The sequence below is a fragment of the Mastigoproctus giganteus genome, chromosome 2 (assembly GCF_048544385.1).
Source record: "Mastigoproctus giganteus isolate SK-2022 chromosome 2, ASM4854438v1, whole genome shotgun sequence".
Taxonomy (NCBI): domain Eukaryota; kingdom Metazoa; phylum Arthropoda; class Arachnida; order Uropygi; family Thelyphonidae; genus Mastigoproctus; species Mastigoproctus giganteus.
In genome coordinates this window covers 99,376,611-99,391,013 of record NC_143576.1, presented here as the reverse complement: position 1 = coordinate 99,391,013, position 14,403 = coordinate 99,376,611, and the positions used below count along the sequence as shown (strand labels likewise).

Genomic DNA, 14,403 nt, shown 5'->3' with positions numbered 1-14,403 from the left:
ACAGGTGGCAGAAGCTGGCAGTTTGGGAAAATTCAAACGTCAGCTGGATAATTATGAGATCACCACTGGACTCTGAAGTGATTCCCATCAGATTGGAAAAGTGTCAATGTATCTCCAATACATAAGGGTGGTTCTAAAAGTAAAGTGGGAAATTACCGGCGGGTAATTGCCTACAGGAGGATGGAAATGCAATTTTCTCTTATTAATTATTATTATTTTATTTTATTTATTATTATGTTTTTTTTTTGGCTAGTGTAGCATAAGTCATAGGCTTCCTTAAACCATGTAGCCATTGCTAACACTAATACTAACCACCAACTAATGAACTATTTAGAAATCTTCCATCTGATCAATGATCGCCAGTATGGATTCCATCAGTGTCGATCGATAGACGGGTAACCCATCGATGGACAAATTTAATGGAAATGTGTGGTAAAACGGAAGCAGTTGCGCTATTGACATTTCAAAGGCTTTTGATCATGTTTGGCATAAGTCTTTTAAATAAGCTTCGATCTTATGGTTTGCCAACTATTTTTTGTAAGTGCATATTCAGTTTTCTCTCTGACTGTTCACTGCGGTATGTGGCAATGGTATGTGGTTCTCTGTGGTCTAACTTCTCCACTAATGCTGGTTTCCCCCACGGTTTGGTTCTTTCTTCCGCTATTTTCCTCTCGTATAGTATTTAGTATTAGTATTAGTAATGGCCGCATGGTGCAAGAAAGCCTATGGTTTATGCTGCACAAGCCAAAAAAAAAAACCCCGAACAAAACAATGATAAAAAAAAATAAATAATAATAATTAATGAAAAAAAGGAAATTAAACCTATCATCCTATGCGCTACCCTGACCTGAAAGTACTATCCAGATGACTTTTGAATCTCCCCAAACTGTCAGCCTCTACCACCCATGTAGGCAACTTGTTCCAGTAATTTATAACTTGTTGGCTAAAATAAAACTTCCTGCAGTCCAATCTAAACATTTTCCCCCCGTAACTTGAATTTATGTCCCCTAGTTCTGTGTGTGTGTGTGTGTTATGGAGGTTTAATGGCGCATAAGCTGCTGAGGCTATAGTGCATCTTCCCCTAGTTCTAGCATCATTTATAATTTTGAAAATTTCGTCCTCATTCATTTTACTGATGCCTCTCAGAGCCTTTAAACACCTCAATCAAATCTCCTCTAAGGTGTCTAGTTTCCAAACTCTGCAACCCACATATTCGAAGTCTTTCTTTAGGTGCGGTCTCCATACTTGAACATAGTATTCCAAGTGTGGTCTAACAAAAGCCTTATATAATGGGATTATCACATCCCTATCTCTACTTGCAAAAGTTCGATATATCATCGATAGGACACCATGGGCCTTCCTTGCAACCTGTTTACAATGCACAGAGAATTTCATGTCTGACCGTATCGTAATACCCAAGTCCCTTTCCTCCAATACTGGGTTTAGTTGAACTCCACCAAGTGAATAAGTTATTTTGGGATTACTGTTTCCCAGGTGTAATACCTTACACTTTGTTGGATTAAAGCATAGCTGCCATTTTTCTGACCATTCCTGAAGTATATCTAAGTCTCTCTGAAGAAGCTCAGCTTGACAGTGATCATTAACCACTACCAATTTTAACATCATCTGCAAATTTAGACATCACACCCTCTATCCCTTCATCAATGTCGTTTATGAAAATTAAAAACAACAGTGGTCCTAATACTGATCCTTGGGGAACCCCCACTTCTTACATCAACCCAATCTGAGGAATAGCCATTTATCACAACCCTCTGCCTCCTGCCCTGAAGCCATCCTGCTATACATTAAGGATTTTCCCAGTGATTCCAACCTGTTCCAGCTTATAAAGCAATTGCTCATGTGGACTGAGTCAAAAGCTCTGCTGAAATCTAAATAAACAATGTCGAAATTATTCCCTAAATCCAGCTCGTGAGTGACCCTTTCGAAATAGCGAACCAGATTTGTTAAACATGATTTTCCCTTTACAAAACCATGCTGAGTATCCTTGAGAATTTCAATTCGATCCAAATGATCTTGAATTCCACCCTTGATCATTTGCCTCCATGATTTTCCCTACCACTGAAGTCAGACTGACAGGTCAATAATTTCCCACTTCACTTTTAGAGCCACTCTTATGTATGGGAGATACATTGGCACTTTTCCAATCCAAGGGAATCTCCCCAGAGTCTAGTGATGCTCGCACAATTAGCCTCAATGGTTCAATTGCTGCCTCCCTTAAGATTATGGGGTATATTCCATCAACTCCAGGAGCCTTACTGGCCCGTAGCCTCGAAAGTTTTTTCATTAAATAATCTTACGAAATTTCAATATCATTAGTTACATATTTTTCAACTTCACTCCCACAATTTCCTATTGCCACAAAAGGTTTTTCATTTGTAAATATCGATGCAAAATAACTGTTGAGTTCATCTGCAACACCAGATGGTGTATTTAATAATATCTCCTTTCCCTTACATAAAGGTCCGATCTGGTTTGTCCTGCTCATCTTGGCATTTATATACGTGAAGGATTCCTTATGCTCCCCTCTTTGCTCTGTTTGCTAGTGATTTCTCATAAACTGCCTTTGCCTGTCAAACCTTTTCTGTGGCTGTTGTTGTTTTGGTTTTTAGGAGCATTAGCAACTAAGGCCATATTGCTCCGGGATGTGCGGTGGTCATTCCCTGACCTTTCCGCATCTTCCGTATTTGGTGGTGACGGGCTCGAACCCCGGTCTAATCAAGAAGCATGTGATACGCACTACTGCTCCTTCCCACCTGGCTACGGAGGCGCCCTTTCTGTGGCTCTATTACAGATCACCTTGTAGCTGTTATAGGCTTCAGTACTTTTTATTGCTCTGTAACCTTTCCATGCCACCATTTTCTGCTCAAGTAATGTGGCAACTTCACTATTCATCCAACTTGGAACCCTCCTCGTGCAGTATTTTTTTAAATAGTATATACGCATTCAAGGCATCTGTAATTAATGTTTTAAAAGCATACCAAAGTTCAAATGTGTTCATTCTCTGCGCGATATCTACCCAATTAATAGAGGCCATGTAGTACCTTAGGGCATCGTAATTTCCTTTTCTGAAATTAAAATCCATTCCTTTGCCTTTTACTGCTGTTATCTCTCTCATCATCATCCACCGTAGAACTCCGTGATCACTTCCTGCTACTGGTTCCTCTACTGTCAGCCCTGTTATGTCATCTGATTCAGGTGATGATGAAGTCTAGGATATTCTTTTCTCCAGTACTTTCCCTGACATGTTGATACAAATAACAGTCATCTAGTTGATTTAAAAATTTTGTTCCCCGTGTCGAGTTTCCTTCCCATTTTCTCCAATCAATTAGAGGCAAATTGAAGTCACCCATAATAAGACATTGACGCTTACTTGCCCAATTCCATTTGAATGTAGAGGCTTTTGTCTTAATCTTCACAATCACCTGGTCTGTAGATTACTCCTACTCGCATTATACCTTTTTTTCCAACTATCTCACACCATACAGTTTCTATACTAGCATGTGAAACGTCTGAATCTTGGAAAGCTATCACCGCACTCAGGCTGCTTTTGATAAGAAGCATTACCCCACAACCCCTTCTATCTACCCTATCCTTCCTAAATACATTATAGAAGCTGTACTGAAACTCATCATCCCCAATTTCCGGGTGACTTTTTTTTTTTTTTTTTTTTTGGTAGTTGTTGGCGCATCGGCTTCTGTGGCCATAATGCACCTCCCAAGGTTTTTTGCAGTACTTTGATCCAAGCCCGAGGCGGGATTCGAACCCGCGACCTTTGGGTTGCCAGTTAGGTGCTTTACCCACCTGGCTAGCCCGGTCGGCTTTCCGGGTGGCACCACGTCTCCGTAAGCCCTATTATGTCCGCGTTACTTGTTTTAACCAGCAGTTCGAATTCGCTCATTTTATTGACGACACTTCTAACATTACTATATAAACAATTAAGACTTACTGTTCTTCTATATTTAACAACCCTTGAAGTTTTTTAGGCTCTCTTCCCTGGCATTAGCTACCTGCTCAAGTGAAACGTTTCTGCTCCCAGAACATCTATATAATACGTCCAGTTGGGGTAACAGATAAGAACTCTTAAGGTATGTGCAAGAGTTACTTTGACCAATATTATCAGATAAACGCGTGTCAGTATTACCCACATCCCCCCTAACTAGCAGTTTCCCTGAACCTTTAAGGTATCCTCAACAATACTGGCAAAAACTTTTACACCACCTTTGTTTAAGTGCATCCCGTCTCTACAAAAGAAATTCCTTCTACCTACAAGTGTGGGCCATGCTGATAGAAATCCCCCCCCCCCCAAAGCCTTGCAGAGTCCAAGTCTTGAGTTAATCCACAAGGCTTTTAACATATAATCCCTCCTATCGTGTCTGGGCAGAACTGCAGACACATAGACATTGTGGCCTAGCTTGCGGCATTTCCTCAGCATGGTCCTGTATTTTTCGAACAAATCATCAGATCGTGTACGTTTAATATCATTAGTCCCCACATGAATAATAATATTCTCTTTACTCCCCTTAAAATCTGACAATCTGTTGGTGACATCATTAATAGTTGCTTCCGGCAGACATACCCTGGTTCTACTCCACCTATCCTTATTACAAAAAATATTCCCCATTTCCCTGACAATGAAGTCTCCTAATAAAACAATGTCCTTTTTAACCAGAGTAGTTTGCATTTGGTTTTTCTGTTTTGAGGCCCGAATCGGGTGTGCATCACTTGGTAGATTGTTGGAGTCTTGAGTCCCTTACGAGCTCCCAGATGCATTATTCTCGAGGGCAAGCACGCGTTTTTTCAGGGACTCAAATTGTTCCATCAGTGCACCAAATTGTAATTTAAGATTGGCGCACTCCTTACATCGATCACAAAGAAAAGAATCCCCAGGTGAGCTAGGATTAGTCATGAGGTTGACCTTGGAAAACATTTCACAGGTTCCACAACGGATTAAATCATGACTCACCCGTAAATCGCCATCGGCTATTTCTGTGTGAGTCACGATACCCTGTGATGTGTTTAAGGCAGATCTGGTAACTACCATTATAAAATTAAATAAATATCAATGAAAGTTAACTTTAAAAATTATATCTATAATATTATTAAAATCAAACTGTTACAGGAAAACCTATAACAAAATAATCCAACAATATCTAAATAAATCAAATATTTAAAAGCACTAACCAACAGTAATCCACTTAACTGAGGAGCCCTGATGAAGTGCATCCGCTCACCTCGAATGCCAATACTGGAATATGGAATATATTAATGACTTTCTTCCAATGACCAGAAATCCTATCCACAATTTTGCAGACCATAGCACATTGCATTCCACCTTTCAGTTTGAGAAATCTTGCCCTGCACAAACAGTTTCAACTTTTCAAATATCAGCTACCAATTCCTTAAATGCTTATCTCCAGGTGGGACAAAGATAACTTAGTTAATTTTAATCCTTCTAAAACTCAGCCCTGTCATATTCTGCAAGAAGGATTCTTCTGCTCCTAGGCTTCCCTTCGATAACACCTTGATTTCTAATCAAGATCATCTCTTTTTTGGGATTACCCTGACTTCTAATCTCTCTTGGCACAAGCACATTTCAAACATTGCTTCCTCTGCATCTAAAAAAACTTGGTTTTCTCTTTCGTTCTCGGAATTTCTTTTATTTCAAACTGTTCACTCTACAAATCTCAAATCCACCCTACCATGGAATATTGTTCCCATATCTAGGGCAGTCCCTCAAAACCTCTCTGGCCTCTAGATTCCATTCAAAAAAGGGCAGTTAGGTTAATTCAACTCATCTTTAACAGAGTCTCCCCATTCTCTATCTCATAGACATTCTGTTTCTGCTGCATGCCTTTTCTACAGATACTTCCTTGGGCATTGTTCTTCTGAATTGGCTTCTTTAATTCCCCCCCCCCTCTCTTTCAAAGCAGTCTGAAGATGTGCCGCAACCAATCAACATCCTTTTACTGTCCAACTTTGAACTCACAGAACCAACTTTTCTTCTTCATTTATTCATTAAACTTCCGTTTTCTGGAACAACCTACATACATATTTCCTGAAAATTACAATCTACAGAAATTCAACAATGTCAACAAATATCTTCTTTCATCTTCTCAACCTCCAACCCATGGACGATACTAAGTACCATAGGTTCTAATAACTCTCGTGTTTGGGGTTCTCATAAAAACAAAAATAAATAAATAAAAATAAATAACCATCCCAAAGTTAAAAACTGGCAACATACTGAAGTAGTTTCAGAGGTAACAAGGGACCCAAGAAATAACCAGAAAGATACAGAACAAAAGCACTGACAGACAGCAACTGACATACCCTGAGATTGCTGATTACCTCAGCTTGCCATCAGACCATAAGAGAATTGTGTCTGAAACTGTGAGCCAGCCATGGGTATAGCTGTAAATATTTCCATGTCGAGTAGAGAGATGTATACTGTGAATTTTCACAGAAGAGCTGTAACCTACAAGCCTTTCATAACAACAATGAAAGCACACTGTGAACTGGCATGGTCAAAAGCACGTTGAACTTGGACTGTGTGCTAGATCAACAGAAAAATAGGTTCAGTGGAGTAACAAGTCATGCTATACATTCTTTCAGTCAGGTGGATGTGTTTAGGTATGAAGGATGGCTGGAAAACACAATTATTGCAAGCATGCAACAAATATTCACCATTCCCTAATGAGATTGAACCATACTTGGATTACAAGAAAGCTTGCAGTTTTCATATGTTTGAACTCCAGTACTAAAAGTGTAACATGGTATAAGAGAATAACTGATAAAGAGGGGGTGGTTATTTGAAGAAACAATATTAGCTAATAACCTGGTGGCCCACATCATTATAATCAGCAACTTTTGGGACCATAAAAGAGAACCCAATAGACATGTCACTTTATCAAATACCTTAGGCTCAAAAATGGTTACTGGATGGATATCCAGTGATTATCAAGTAATTAGGTTCAATATTGGGAGCTCTAGGTCTGATATAGAATCAGAAAAACCATTTAAGGTGGATTTGCCATAAAATATGCAAACTGGGAACATTTTGAGCAAATACTAGAGGAACAACTGTGAAGTGTTTCAGAGGAGACAGCAGCACACAAGACAAGTGATATGGTTGAGTTAATTCAGCGGTAGCTCTATGAGGCGTCAGCAGCATTGAAAAAGTGAACAAAACAAGCAGACACCAATTAACATGTTTGTTGCTGGAATGCAAACTTGCATCAAAATGAACTGCAATTTTTACCTTAACACAAATAACTGTCCATTCAACTGCAATCAGTATATGAATGCTATAAAAATAAAAATAAAAAAAAGCACATGAAATGAATAACTGAGCAATATTGACACTGAGTGAACCATGGGCTATTGCATTATGGCTGGGTTTTTGCTTGGCATTGCACTGTCTAAAGAGTGCTATAAAAACTGTATACTTGGTTCACAGTTTTATATGTTCTTTATGTTGAAGTTATTTTATCTAGTCTGATATTTCAACAAGGAAAGGTAAAATTTTTTGAAGATTATGCTTGCTGTATTTTAATTCTTTAATTTGTGAAAAACAAAACATCATCCTTACTGCGTGTGTCTACTGATAAAATTTTGTGTAAAAAATTTTTTCCCTAGAAAATTTTACCCTAATGGGTTGTTATAATGAATCCACAGCCGGAAGCATCAGGACTGAAAAGAAACAGGGAGGGACAATATGTTGAAGCTGACAACATTGAATCAGCTCTTTATAATATATCATCTGATACTGAAAAAAAATTCTGTTCAAGTGATGTGGATTCTGAATCTCGTTCAAATGCATCTGTTGATTTTAAAATGCCACAAACAGATGCAGGCATTACTTGGAGTGATAATTCTTCACAGATGAAATCCACTTACAAAAAAGCATTGCCTACCTGTACCAGTGCTCCAAGGCACACAGCCGACCGGGCTAGCCGAGTGGGTAAAGTACCTGCCCGGCAACCCAAAGGTTGCGGGTTCGATTCCCGCCTCGGGCTTGGATCAAAGTACTGCAAAAAAAAAAAACCTTGGGAGGTGCAATATGGCCGCAGAAGCCGATGCGCCAACAACTACCAAATCAAAAAAAAAAAAAAAAAAACCAAGGCACACATAAAGGACATTTACAAATATAAGCTCCAGTGAATGTGTTAAATGGTAGTTCCTAGAGCTTACAAAGTTGCAGGAGCAAGTTAACAGAGCAAGGAAATGACTCCAGAATCAGAGATTTTCAGGTATTTCAGAGGAACTTGTTGATCATAAAAATGACTACGTAAGTTTAAGACACACACACACACTCAGTGATCACTGAAATATGCCTACCCCACCTACAATAGACTATGCCACATAGCTAATAGTATAAAAAGCCGAACAGCTTTGTGTGCTAGAGCAGTGGTAATCTACATCTGATTGTGCAAGTCAACATGATAAAGCAGCAGTATGGAACATAGTAAAGATAACAGAGTTTCAAAAGGACATGATTGTGGCAGCTCATGCAGGGTGCTTCCATATTAGAAATGCCATGTTTTGTCAGTTGCTCACAGCCCACTGTGGTTAAGGTGTACACAGAATGCATCAAATGGGTCAAACCACCTCACATCAACAAACTGTAATCCTTTACAGAACTGTAAAGGATTACACAGAAATTCATGGTAAGCAAAGTGCAATGCACTGTACAGCTCAACACCAGGTCACTGTGTGATAGTTTACATCCCAATACAGTATGGGGAATGCAAGAACAATATCCTACAAGATGATATGCTGCACACTCAGACGTAAGGGGTTCCACAGCAGATGACCTGAGAAACACCTCACAGATGATCATCAATTGACGGCAATTGCTGTGGTGTCAATAACATGCTGGACGACTGGAAATGAGTGTGCTGATTGGATGAGTCCAAGTACCTGATGCAACATGCCACTGGATGCTTTTGTTTGTGGCCCAAGCAACACAATTCCATGGACCCATTATGCATGGTGCCCACTATCTGTGCAGGTGGCAGTGGTTGCTTATGGGGCAAGTTTTGCTGGCAAGAACTTGAACCCCTGGTGTGTATATGGACCAACACTTCACTAGTGAGGTCTACTGGCAGCTCTGAGAAGATTCAAGTACATCTTGCCATGTTGCATTTCTTCTCAGACAGAAATGGGATCTTTCAAGACAATAACGTAGGGTATCATTGGACCCAAACTGCACAAGTAGTTTGATGAACACAGTGAAAATGTGACTCATCTTGATTAGCCTCCAAATTTGCCTGACCTCAACTTAACTGAACATTTGTGGGATGTTTTGGAACAGGAAGTGAGGCATATAGACATGCAATCATCATATATTCCAACACTGTGAAAAGCCTTACAGTAACCTATTTTGTCCATCTGTCCACATCCACACAACTTTGTTGACGTCAGGACCCATAATTAAAAAAGGATGTTACTGAAACTTGGTGGGTTACTATCTGAAGTGTTATACATTAAGTACAGAAATTTTTAACACTGTACCACTAACTCTTTCAAACTCGGCATATGAACTTTTGAAATGCATCTAATATAATAGACAATTAAGAAGGTCATCTGTATGATAGAAAGAATAACTAGAAAGGAGTGGGGGTTCAGGGATAAAAACTTATTTAATGAATGTACCTTCCATTTTCTCATGCAATGTTCATATATACAGATTACCAAGTGCACTTCACAAAGGAGACATCCAAAATACTTCTCTATACAGCAGATGCTACTAAAAATTGTTATGGCATGCTGAACAAGTAATAACCAAGGCACACAAGATCATTTTGGATCAATTGCCAGTGGGTGGATCTTTATCTAATATATAGGAGCATGTGCTATTGTCTCTGAAAATCAATTCAGCATCAGATTAGCATTAGCAGAGGCATATGATGAAGGAAAGCAAGCTTATTCAACATCAGCCGAAGAAAAATAAAACCTCCCCATTCCCCACATCCATTCACTCCAAATGTTTGTCTAGTTCTGCCTTTAATTTATTTAAGCTGTCAACTTCCACAAAGATAGATGGAAGTTTGTTCCTGCAATCAACCACCCACTGGCTAAAGGAAAATATCCACAAATCTATTCTACAACTGTCTTTCCTCAATTTGAATTCATGTCTCTCAGGCAATTAATCTGGGCAAGAGGAAGAAACCCATCAGCATTGAGCTTGCTCGAACCATTCAAGGACTTATATATCTCAATCAGATCACCTCGCAGGTGCCTAGTCTCCAGACAGTGCAATTTGCAGAACTTAAGCCTTCTTCATAAGAGCAACCCTTTGTTCTATTCACCAATCTCATTGTCCTTCTTCGTACTCATTCCAGCAACTCTAACTCCTTCCAACAATGAGGCCTACAGAGCTATATACAGTACTACTCAAGGTGTCGCCTGACCATTGCCTTCTACAAGGGAATAATCACCTCCATATCCCTGCTAGAAAAATTTCTAAATATCATTGACAAGACCCCATGAGCTACTCTTGCAGCCTATCTGCACTGGTCAGAAAACTTCATATCTGACTGCACAATTACCCCAGGACTTTTTCATTCTCCACTACTCTGAGTTTTGTACCGCACAGTTGTTATGTTACTCTGGGGTTACTGCTATCCCCATGCAGTAAAACTTCAGCTGCCACCTCTCAGGGCATGTGCTCAACTGTTCTAGATTCTGTTGTTTAGATACTGTCATTAACGAACCTACCCACCTTCGTATCGTCTGCAAACTTGGACAAACCTGATATACCTTCATCAATATCATTAATAAATACAGAAAACAACAATGGGCCCAACACCGAATCCTGGGAGACTCCACTAATAACATTAATCCATGAAGACTAGTGTCCATTAATTACCACTCTGTCTTCTCGCACCCAACCATCCTTTTATCCATTGTAGCAATGCCCTTAGTGCCATACTGCACCAGTTTGTACTATTCACCAATCTGAACCAGTGGTTCCTTTATCTGCAGATTCTTAATGCATGAAGAATCATTGCTGATAATCAGATCAAGAATATCACTCCCTCTGGTTTCCTCTTGAACATGCTGCTGTAGAAAACAATCATCCAATAAATCCACAAAATCCTTGCTAGTGTCAACCCACAAGTTTCAGTCAATATCTGAGAAGTTAAAATCCCCCATTATAAAGCAATCTGATTTACTGTCCCACTCTATTTCTCTGTACAGCTGTTCATTGTACTCATCAGTCATTAGGCCTCTAACACCCCTACTTTCACTTTCCCTTTCCCAGTGTTTATTTCACACCAAACACATTCAACATTGCACTGTCCACTGGGTGCACTTCCTTATATTTTATGTATTTCTTAACCAACAGCATAACCCCTCTTCCCTTCCTATCTTGTCTATCCTTTCTGTACACATTGTACTCCCCAATTCTACATTGGGGAGTACAATGAGCAAAAAAAAAAAAAAAAAAAAAAAAAAAAGCTGAGAACATGTTCTTTATCAATGTCAGGATATGCAGATCTTGGACAAGAACATGCTCCAAGCTTAGATCATCTGAGCAGTGGCTGTGAACATATGTTATTTAGTTCTAAGGAAGATTTCAGAGCTTTTTCAGCAATTTGCCCAGCAGATATTTTCCTCTACATTCCTTATATCTGTGTAACACCACATCTCTGATATCCCAACAATATCTGAATTTGATGTCTTGACCAGCACCTCAAATTCATCAAATTTATTTACTAAACACTAGCATTGGTGTACAGGCAAGTTCACATACATCTGTTCTTACTCTTAGCTATCCTAACACAGTTCATGTATTTGCTTGTTCCATGATAACTCCCAGCAGTCCTTGAAATCCCCAGCACCTTGTTTTCCAGGCTAATGCTCTTTCCAATAAAAGTAGTGCAAAAATCACTTTCACCTCTGTCAGCAGCTACTGTTAATCTATTAGTCTGTGTATCCTCCCAAGCTAGCAGTTTTCTGACCCACCTAACACTGCCTCAATAGCATCAGCAAATATTCTTGCACTCTTTCTATTTAAGTGTATCCCATCCTTGTAGAAGCAGTCTCTCCTGTTAACAAGCATAGACCATGCTGAGAAAAATTCTACCCCACGAACCTTGCACAATTTCTCCAGGGCCAAATTGATTGACACGGTCTCGTCATGTACTCTCTCTCCTATCATCTGGGCACAATTGCAGACACGTTCAAATTCAATCCTAAGTCGTGGCTTTTTTTCAAAATTGACCTGTACTTGTTAAGTAGATATTGGATATTTAGCTCAAGCAGTAAAATAAACCACCACAAGAGAAGACAAATATATGGGAATTGCTGATAAAGAGGTTGCAAGATTGTTGGGCATCACCGAACATGGGAATAGTAACTCCAAAATTTCTTCCAGATGCGAAAGTGATTCCTCATGAGCAGGTTAAATAGTTTAGCCCAAACCTAATCCATGTTTCTATTGGTTGGGCATGGTTCATTCTTTGGGAAGTTACACGAGCTGAGTTGTAGCAAAAAAAAAAAAAAAAAAAAAAGCTGAGATCATGTTCTTTATCAATGTCAGGATATGCAGATCTTGGACAAGAACATGCTCCAAGCTTAAATCATCTGAGCAGTGGCTGTGAACATATGTTATTTAGTTCTAAGGAAGATTTCAGAGCTTTTTCAGCAATTTGCCCAGCAGATATTTTGCAGAAAACACCTGTCGTTAAACTTAAAGAGGAACTTAAAGTCTCTTTAGATACAGGAAAATGGCAGTTTGGCTAGCAGAATGAATCCAATTCACAGGGCAAGTATGGATGAGTGGTATTTCGTTCTGATTATACAGAGGGAAGCTGTATCTCAGCACATCTTGTGAAGTGGCTGTAATCTTGCTGTCTTGATTGGTGTGCTCTCAAGCTTGTAGGCTGCTTTGTCTAGCTAGTTAGCTGAAGCTCATTTATCGGAGAAATTTAGAGATCTCCTGTGGTGAAGTAGATTACCACCATGACAAACTGGTATTTTGTAGTTCAAACTTCCTCCCACAGATGGTGGTGGTACAGAGATTGTCCAGCAGGCTAACAGGATACAAGCAATGACAAATGAATATCAAATTTTGCTTTAAACTAGAAAAATCTGCAACAGAAATGTATGAAATGTTAAAAACTGTTTATGATGATGAAACATTAAGTCATACCAGTGTGAATGGTATAAGTGGTTCAAAGACAGACATGAGGATATTCGAAATGAACCAAGAAGCAGGCATCCATCAACCTCTCCAAACAAGGATAGAGTTGCAAAAGTTCAGGAAATTGTGGCAAGAGATTGTTTGACTCTTAGAATGATGGCTGATGAGTTGGAAGTGGATAAGGAGATGATCTGTCAAATTCTGCATGACGATTTAGGGAAAAGGAAGATCTGCGCAAAATTTGTGCCGCTGTTGTTATTTGGTTTTTTAGGAGCATTAGCAACTAAGGCCATATTGCTCCGGGGATATGCGGTGGTCATTCCCTGATCTTTCCACATCCTCCGTATTTGGTGGTGATGGGCTCGAACCCCGGTCTAATCAAGAAGCATGTGCTTTTGTGCCGCACAGCCTTGTGTGTGAGCAGAAACAATGAAGAGTGTTATCATGTTATCAAGACTTCATTCAGACAATCCTAATTTCCTCACCTGTACTGTCCTGGAGATGGGTGTTTCGGTACAAACCAGAGATTAAGCGCCAGCAAGCAGTGGACTTCGAAATCATCACAAGGGACCAAAAAGTTTCATTTACAGAAGTCTAGGATCAAGATGATGCTTATAATGTTTTTCAATAAACAGGGTGTGATTTCACAAGGAATTTGTACCTGAAGAGGAGAGAGTCAATGCTGTGTGCTACGTACTGGTGCTTCAAAGGCTATCCTGGGTGGGGCTGCAATTTCGAGAGTAAGGCAACTGGTTCTTGTCGCATGACAATGCCCCTGCCTACAAAGCACTTGCTTGCTGTGAAGACACTTCTGATGAAACATGGCACTGTATAGTTCAACCATTCACCCTACTCTTCCAATCTAGCACTAGCAGACTTCCTCTTTCTTAACGTGACAACTGCCCTTAAAGGAAAGAGATTTCAGGATGTTGAGATCATAAAGAAAAACCTAACTGCTGAACTGAACATCTCTTTGGATGCCTTCAGTAAATCTTTTCAGATACTTTTATAACGGTATAATAAGTGCATTCAATCAGGTGGCGATTACTTTGAATAAAAAAAAAAAAAAAAAAAAAAAAAAAAAGAGGCCATTTTTGAGCTCCTTCACTCTGTGTTCTTTTTATAGAATCGGTTCCAGCAACTTCATTGACACACCTTATACACATCACCTCACTGATAAGTATACACCTATACGGTATTCTAACATATTATACAGTGGAGTTGCCATGGTT

The 14,403-nt window shown here is 39.4% G+C and overlaps 1 protein-coding gene across 1 annotated transcript in view; it reads right to left on the bottom strand.

The window, feature by feature from the left end:
* The window catches only part of LOC150089460 (torsin-1A-like), a 97,813-nt gene that overhangs the window by 40,139 nt on the left and 43,271 nt on the right, over positions 1–14,403 (bottom strand). The window lies entirely within an intron of this gene.